The sequence below is a fragment of the Struthio camelus genome, chromosome 2 (genome assembly GCF_040807025.1).
Source record: "Struthio camelus isolate bStrCam1 chromosome 2, bStrCam1.hap1, whole genome shotgun sequence".
NCBI classification, from domain to species: Eukaryota; Metazoa; Chordata; class Aves; order Struthioniformes; family Struthionidae; genus Struthio; species Struthio camelus.
In genome coordinates, this window is record NC_090943.1 from 16,599,309 (window position 1) to 16,607,469 (window position 8,161).

The 8,161-nt window shown below is 37.9% G+C and overlaps 1 long non-coding RNA gene across 1 annotated transcript in view; it reads right to left on the bottom strand.

The window, feature by feature from the left end:
- LOC138066287 (uncharacterized) overlaps window positions 1-3,744 on the bottom strand; it is a 77,874-nt gene extending 74,130 nt beyond the window's left edge. Inside the window, exons 1-2 of the long non-coding RNA XR_011139562.1 lie at window positions 3,597-3,744; window positions 875-966 (exon numbers count right to left, since the gene is read on the bottom strand). This is a non-coding gene — a long non-coding RNA (uncharacterized lncRNA). The remainder of the gene's footprint in view (window positions 1-874; window positions 967-3,596) is intronic.
- Between the last annotated feature and the right edge of the window lie 4,417 nt (window positions 3,745-8,161).

Here is an 8,161-nt window from a genome sequence, read left to right on the forward strand (position 1 = left end):
GTGACCAAACTTCTGATTATGAGCTCAAAGGGAAAAATATGCCAGAGTGCAAACCTGATCTTGGCTGAAAAGATTCAAAGAATCTTCATACTACAGATAACAGCTCACTCATGCCATCAGCTACTGGAAAGTGCTGCACGGTAGCAAAGCAACAAAACAGAAAGCTCTCCAACTCATATCCCTCTTCTTAAGTGGCTCACCTTCTGCAGAGACTGAATGAGTCCCTAGCCACCAGTCAAGTCATGTCTTACCCTGCACTCTCGGTAACTTACTTTTTTTTCCCTCCTACATGTCACTTGTGCCAGCAGAGCTGGCCACCCAACAGTGCAGTCAGTCATCCCCCTGAAAGGCACTGCAGAATATCCCCACTTCTTCCAGCAATTCTAAAGAGCCCTTCAATGGGTTTTACAGTAGGTGGCTTTTTTTTTTTAAATAATCATGATTTTTTTTTTTGACAGTTGCTAATCTGCAGAGAAGGTTAAAAACTCTGAAAACCTACATTGCTGAAGGTTCTATTGCTAATGTATGTTTAAGTTACCACAAAAACCTGCAAAAGGGGAAAGTGTCTCAACTTGTAATTGCGAAGCAAAAATCTTAAGAAGGAGAGCAGTAGAGAAGATCAAGGAATTTGGCAGTGTACACATTCTGCAAACAAAGATGATTTTCATATTCTTTCAAGGGTGAATAAAAAAAAGACATATTAAAAGGAAGAAAAAAAACTTTTACAATAACTTTAGAGGTTATACCTAATCCTGATGTTTCAGTAATCAAAAAAAAAAATTTAATTTGCTATTTTAAAAGCTCCCCATCTGGAAATAGCCTAATCTCTAAAGGAGTGCCAGATGCATAGGACAAGAACAGTAAAAGCTCTAACCCAGCAGTCTTCCTCTTATCTTCACTGGTAAGAGGAAATGAATGAGTCAGCAGATCAGAGAGGCAGAAATGGAGTGCGTCGCTCCAGTAATTCTGAAACATATGAACCCAAGAAAGAGTCTCAGTTATCAGGAAAACTTTTAACATTAATAAAGAATTTCATTGGAAGTCAATGGAAGGATTTCAAGTTTGAACACATAATAAGCCAGAAGCTCTTTGTATCAGTCATTATTTTGGATCTTAGTTTAGTAACAATACCTAGTTCTAACATAGTGTTTTTCGTCATTCGATCAGAAACTGCTTTACCAAGAACTTCAGTACTTCCACTGCTACTATATAGAAGGGGAAAAAAGGCTGAAACAAGAAGTGAACCTTGTTTGATAAGACATTTCAAGAGTTACTAAAGACTGCCGTGCAATCTAGATTAAAAGAAAAGACACAGACTAGAGTTTCCATGTTTGTCTGTGATTGATTAGATTGTGTTGTTCTTGCAATGATAAGCATGTTAACTAAGGTTGCAATGTGTTTCTTAAATGGCAGCAAACTGTCAAAGACTGCAAGATTAATTCAGTATTGAAAAATTGCTAGAAAAACATTCAATGGAGAGACAGAACCTAGCCCTATTTAAAGTGAAATTCCAACTGAAGTTCAAATAAATATCCCGCACATAAAAGGTTTAAATCAAATTATCTAATCCTTTAATCAGATCATTGAGCTGCAAATCTCACAAATTCTGATTCTCTCACAAGTTTTCTAATATTTATTGCTTTTGCACAAGCTCTGATGTCCTCAAAATACAAATCTCTTTCAAAGTGCTTTGGTATTTTCACTTGTGGCCATAGATATATACACATGCATACATATATATATATATTTTTTTTTTTTTTAAAGTTTATTCCATTTGGAATAAAGATTTTAACTAAACAATCTCAAGCCTGCTAGGAGACTAGAAGTGTTGAAAGCTCATTCTTTCTTTTTAACTTTATATCGGTTGAACCTACATGACATATTTCCGATGGCCTGTATGTTATAGGTACCTAGAAGGAACCCAAAGAAGGGTTCTTACCACTTTCCCTTTTCCTTGTGGTAAACAACTTGAGTTGTACCAACTACAATAATTTAAACATCATAGGAGGTTTCTATTCATTCCAAATTCCTTATTTTAACTGGCATCCTCTACAGGAAAAAATAACAGAACATAAAAAATGAATAGTCCAAATTTAAAAGGTGGCTTCATGAGGCATGTGATATTCTCACATTTCTTTAGTAGCCTGTGAGAAGCTGAAATTAGACGCTGATAGTTTTCAGTTCACTCTGGATTGGCTTTGAGAAGCGTGGCCCTAATATTCAGAACATAGGAGCTGCTATTTCTAAGGAGCTCTCCATACTGCACACTTAGAGGAGACATTCTAGACACTGTCATTAAACAGTTAGGCCTTCAAGACAAAGTGTGGAACTCTCCTAGTCTGCAATACCAGAATGTTTTTTTTTTTTTCCATACCAGGGAAAAAACAACAGCTTTTCCAGAACAGGCTTTTCAAGAGCATGCAGGGGAAGTTGCTACCTATAAAAAGAGTAGGATTTAGATTTCAGTTTGTTTCAACATTTTGTCTGAGATCTGGTGGTGATCATAATAGTTTGCATTGTAATTGCACGTGAATGTAACTTGAGCATGGATTCCTGTCTAGTTTCACTGGTATCACACTGAGCAGCAACATTCCCTTTCCATAATGAAAGTGTACAGGCCCACTGCTTCCACAGTGCACATGCAGGAGGAGTCCAGGCAGTATGGGCAGCTGTCAGAAAGAGACGATGCTGTCTCCCCTCCTGCTCCTTTCCTTGGTGCTTCTGCTTGACTTTCATCAGTAAAGTCAAACGTGAAAAGAGTGGACCCATTAACAGATTATTCTCAAATTCTTAGACTGAGAGTCTTCAATAAACATGTCTGGAGAGCCATTTTGTAATAGCGGCTCCTGAACATGCAATCATTAGTAGCTAATTCTTATTCAAATGAAACAATATGAATGAGACTCTAAGCTGCTTTGTTAGGAGCAGAATCACTCAGGCATGGCATTCAGCTTGGTCCAAAATGAGCTTTCTCTAACCAAATGGCTTGCTTTAGCAGGGTAAACAGTGACCACCTGCTATTCTTTCGGCTGTAACCAAAGGAGACGGAGCACTTTATTATTTTAACTAGCATACAGCCCGAGTTGCATATCCCAGTGGATATTAATCAGCAAATTTAGAGCTCTAGTGCTATCAAAAATGTAACATTTTAAATTTATTTTCATAAAATACAGGGTCAAAGTGAATGTTAATCTTTAACGGGATGAAAATATGTCACTTCCTTGTGGGAATTAAAAAGTAGACATAATCTATAACTGACTTTTAAAGTAGACAATAAGGCAGTCAGCTTTACCTGGGAATAAAATATTTGGCATTTTAGAAGTGTATTTCCTATGAATTATTTGACACACAGATAGAACTATGTCTCGGTTTTGAAATTATTTCTGGCATTTGTCAAAGTTCTTTTCCACTAAACAACTAAATACCTTCTATCAGTGATTTGTGTGTTTATTAAATAGGCTACAATATATTGCAAGCCATATTGCCCAGCTATCATTTTATTTTAAAGAAACAATTTTTAGAAACCAAGTCCAGAATTAGGTTACATGCCTCTCACTTTTCAGGGCACAATTCAAGTACTAACAGAAATGACCTACCTTAGTATTCTTATCTTATGCTTCTGCAATCCATAGTGGGATTTCCACCGTGAAATTCAGTTATCTTCCCTCTCAGAAGATCTCTGCATTCATATCTTCTTAACAAAACACGGCATTTAAGTTTCTTAGACAGTTATTTGATTGGTTAGTGCTCTTCTGTTGTTTGATCTTCTTAAAGTGAAACAGGTGGGAAAGTTTAAGAGTATCTGTATTTCCTGTAAAGAAACAGGATGTCAGTCCTGACTTGTACTGGGGAAGCTATTTTTAACTTTTCTTATGCAAATATAAAACTGGAGTGGTAGCCCCAGTTACTTGCCCTCACTTTAATCATGATTTTGGGGGACTGATTTATTTCAGCATATGCTAAAGAGATGTCTATAAATTATTTATGTATTAACATAATACGCTAAAAATCCAAGGTTCTACACAAAACTGCACGCCTCTGCATAGGAAATGCTATGCCTGTTTGACAAATAGCCATTTTTAGGGCAAAACTACTCTTTCACGAGGCACGATGGTGCTACGCAGCAGAAGGAGAGAACCGAGGGGTCCCAAATCTCTCTCATACAAACCAGTACCTGCTTCAAGGCCCCTTTCATGCTGACAACACACTGTCTATTTGCCTTGGTCTAAATGAGGTTCAGGTGCAGAACTTTACCGCTCACCACTGCCTGGAGACTCCTGGAGGAAAGGGAGACTGCGGATTTTCTCAAGGTGGCCATGCTAAGCGCACGTGCCCCATCTCCCTTGGGCTTCGTGCACGTGGCTGAGAGCGCACGGGTGGATGTCGGGGCGCAGCGGCGGCTCCCGTCCCAGGGAGCCCTGGTCCCCCTGCCTCGGCGTTGGGCAGCATCGTGGGGCAGCGACTGGTGGCCCCGGCGGGGCTGGGCTGGGGCTGGGCTGGGGAAGCTGGGGGGCAACGACAGCCAGGGCAGTCAGTGCCCTTGGGGCCTCAACAATAGGAAAGATTGTTTGTTACAGAAAACAAAGAGATCTAAAGATATATATGTCTTTTCAGCAACCTTTAGAACAGCTATTTCTAGGCAGGAGCCTCACCCGAAAGGAGATGCAGGGGTTAAAGCCCTGAACACCTCAGCCCACCACTTTGCCTCGCGCAGGCCAAGGCACGGTGGGGTATTTTCAGACGTCCTGTTCTAGATCTGGGCGTCACAGATCAGGCAGACTCTCAGGTCCTGACACCCTTCAACCACAATTCGGATAAACATTCTGGAAGAAGTTAAAGAACCTCGGTACGCTTTGAAGAGGTACGCACCTTCAGTTGGGCAATGACTGGGTAGGTAGAAATTTTTCAAAAGGGCGGGCATGCATATCTCAGTACAATGCTTACATTTTCATAATAATATGGTATTATTAACTAATGATCAGCTGCAGTTCCACCACAGCTGGCTTCTGTAAATAACCAGGAGACTTTTCCAACTTTTGGCTAGGTGACCTGAAGAAAGAAATGTGTTCTTGATAGCTTTTCTTTTTTTTAAAGCATTAGGTAAATTGGTCAACTAAAAGGGGTGATCTTTTTTCTATACGTTTTGTTTTACTTAATACTCTATTTATGTTTTTTTGCTATCATTGAGTATTAGTCTGATGCTTTCAGAGAGCTATCTGCAATGATTCCATACAGTAAATATACATTTATAACCTATCACTGTGTACCTGGAACTAAGGTGATTTTTCTTCTTATCTACACTTCTTTGCTTTCACTGACATTGAATTTTATATTAAGATGTTCTCTGGTTATTTATGACTGTGAGATCTTTTTGCAGCTTTTCAGAGTCAACTTCAGAGCAGACTATGCCAAAAAAGTCTGTACTATCTACAGACTTGTCAGTTACTGACAACGCGTTCATCCCCATTTTCAGATCCAGACCATGTTGAACTATATTCCAGTATTGATCTTAAGAAGATTTTGCTAATTTATGGGGTACCTAACCTTTCTCCATTTCTGCATTGTAGAAACATGTCATTTGTTGCGAACATTCTTTGATCAGCCATTAATCCATGAGAAAAATTCCTCTGTTATCCCATGAGTGCTTAGTTTCATTAGAAGAGATTTTGTCAAATGCTTTTTGAAAATTTGCACGTTATATTTTTTGGATCAGGCTGATCCACACGTTCATTTATTCTTTCAGTGAACTATAATAACAGTATGACTTTCATCAAAAGCCTATTTCCCAATATGTCATATTCCTTACAGTATTATTAAATTTATTCGTTATCAAGTTTATTTTTTGCTAATTTGTGGAAATCAGATTTACTGATTCATACTTCCTAGGATCATGACTGGAACTTTTTTCAGAGTTTATACCATGTTTCCCATCTGCTTTCCTGTGACATAAAGACACATCTAAACAATAATTACAAGTGTCAATTGGCCGTTTAACAATTCTATATTTACCTCTTTTTAGAATTCTAGAGAGAATGCCACCAGGTTCTAGTGATTTATTATTCTTAAGTGTATTGATTTATTTTCAGACTCTTCCATTGGCACGTCAATCTGGAACATTTCCTCAGACTCATTCCTTGTAAAGAATGGCTGTGACACAGGAAGGATTCAGTCAGCCCTTCTGCAATGATTATACATCACATAAATATTCCTTGTATTTCTTAACCATATCCTGGACCTAGGCGAGCTTCCTTATTCTGGTAGGTTTAAAAAAGAAACAGCTTCTGTACCACTAAAGATTCTGGTTTCTCCAGAACTCTTTGGCATGCCTTTTTGTGATTTTAGTTTTAACTTGTTGAGGAGTATGGTCCTTTCCAGTCTTCTTTCTAGACATTATTTCTATTTTTTGATTTTAAGCCAGAATTTACCCACAAAGCTGCACCTTCTATTTCCTTTACGCTAGCTTCCTCTTCTTTATGAATTTCTTTTTTTTTCATTTAACTTGCACATTACTTAAAATTTTTTGGAGGTGGGGGAGAGGTATTTCTCTCTCCTAGGTGGAAATTGAAACCATATAATTTAAAAAGTGAGCATTACAAGCTCACCTTTTATACTTACATATGTTAAATGTCTTCAAAAATGTAAAAGCTGACAGCAGAAGAGAACAAAATGTTCTCACTATTCCGTGCAGATAGTACAAAGAAGATGGGTTTAAGTTGCAAATTTTGTTTAGGTAATTTGAAACATTTTCTATCCATAAAGATAATATATCTATAAAGATAAGTAATGGAATAGATTGTCAAGGGAGGTTGTAGAAAAAAAGCAGGTTACACAACAGTGTGTAATGGTTCAGTATCATAATAGAAGGGGATGGATGCTAGATGACCTCCATTAACAGTTCATTTCCAAGTTTATTTTCTACAGCTGTCTGATCCTCCATCCAACTTCATACTTTCATTTCCATGTAGTTGTTGAAGACTCTTTGTACACTGTGTGGGATTTGACGGTCATACAAAAAGGGTGTAAAGCAGTAGCAAACATGAATCTATCCCAAAGAAGTTAAAGGACTTGTAGATATTTTGTAAGCAATACCTTCTAAAGGGAAGGGAGTTCCTTCAGGGTTTTTATCTGAGCAGAGAACATACCAGCAACAGGTTTATTCTTTATGTCTTCAGGTGTGAATAGGATACTTTTAAACAAAGTTGTAACGAGGGAAATATCTATGAAAATGAACTAACAGTAGGTGGCCTTAAAATCTCACTAGGAAAATTCAAATCTCTGAGCTGGAATTTGAGGCCAAGTCACTTCTAACATAACACGATTGTTAGCTTTAAGAGTGGTACCTTGCTCATTCCTAATTTTCGCGTTCGCCTAAGCCTACTTAAATAATCAAGTTTATATAGCTTTCTGTATAATTTATAGCCTGATAGTTCACATGTGATAAAACTGTAGAATTAATATCTGTGGAACTAACAGATATAATGGATTCTCTGATTAATAGATCCCTATATCTCTGGCAATATTTAGCAGGCAGCAAATAATACACTGTGTTTTAATTAGTGCATACTGAGAGAGAATTTTTCCATTTCAGATGATTATGGTTATTACTCATAACATTTTGAGGAATGAAAATTTAAAAGGTTGAGCAATTTTGTTTTGCAGGAACATAAGATTATCTGAAAGTATCCCAAGCTTTTGTGATTCCTCTAAATCTTCTGCCTCTTCTCTTATATTATGCACCACTCTTTCCAGGGAGGTTGTCCTCTTTCCACTAAAATTGTGTACTTGGCCCTTGAGGACTAATCTATGTCCTTCTGTCATACTGACCTTGTCTTTGACCTTGAAACCAGCTGTGTCTGCTAGTGTAATTCTATTCAATAAGCATTTTGACTGACTCATCTAGGTTCTTCCGGTCCCCTCCTACCCTCTTCTGAGGCTCCTAGTTACCCTTAACTTCAAACTCCTTCAAACAAATCCCACTGAGTATCTTGCTTTTGGTCTACAAAACTATCTGTAGGGTGATAACAGATGTTGCCAAGTCTGCATAATACTTTGAAGCTGTATATTTTTTGCTCTAGATCACTTAGCGCATATGACATTGGACATCAATAGACAGCCTAAAGATGGCTCCCTTTTTGGCTGAGGCCCTTCAACAGAGGGGCTG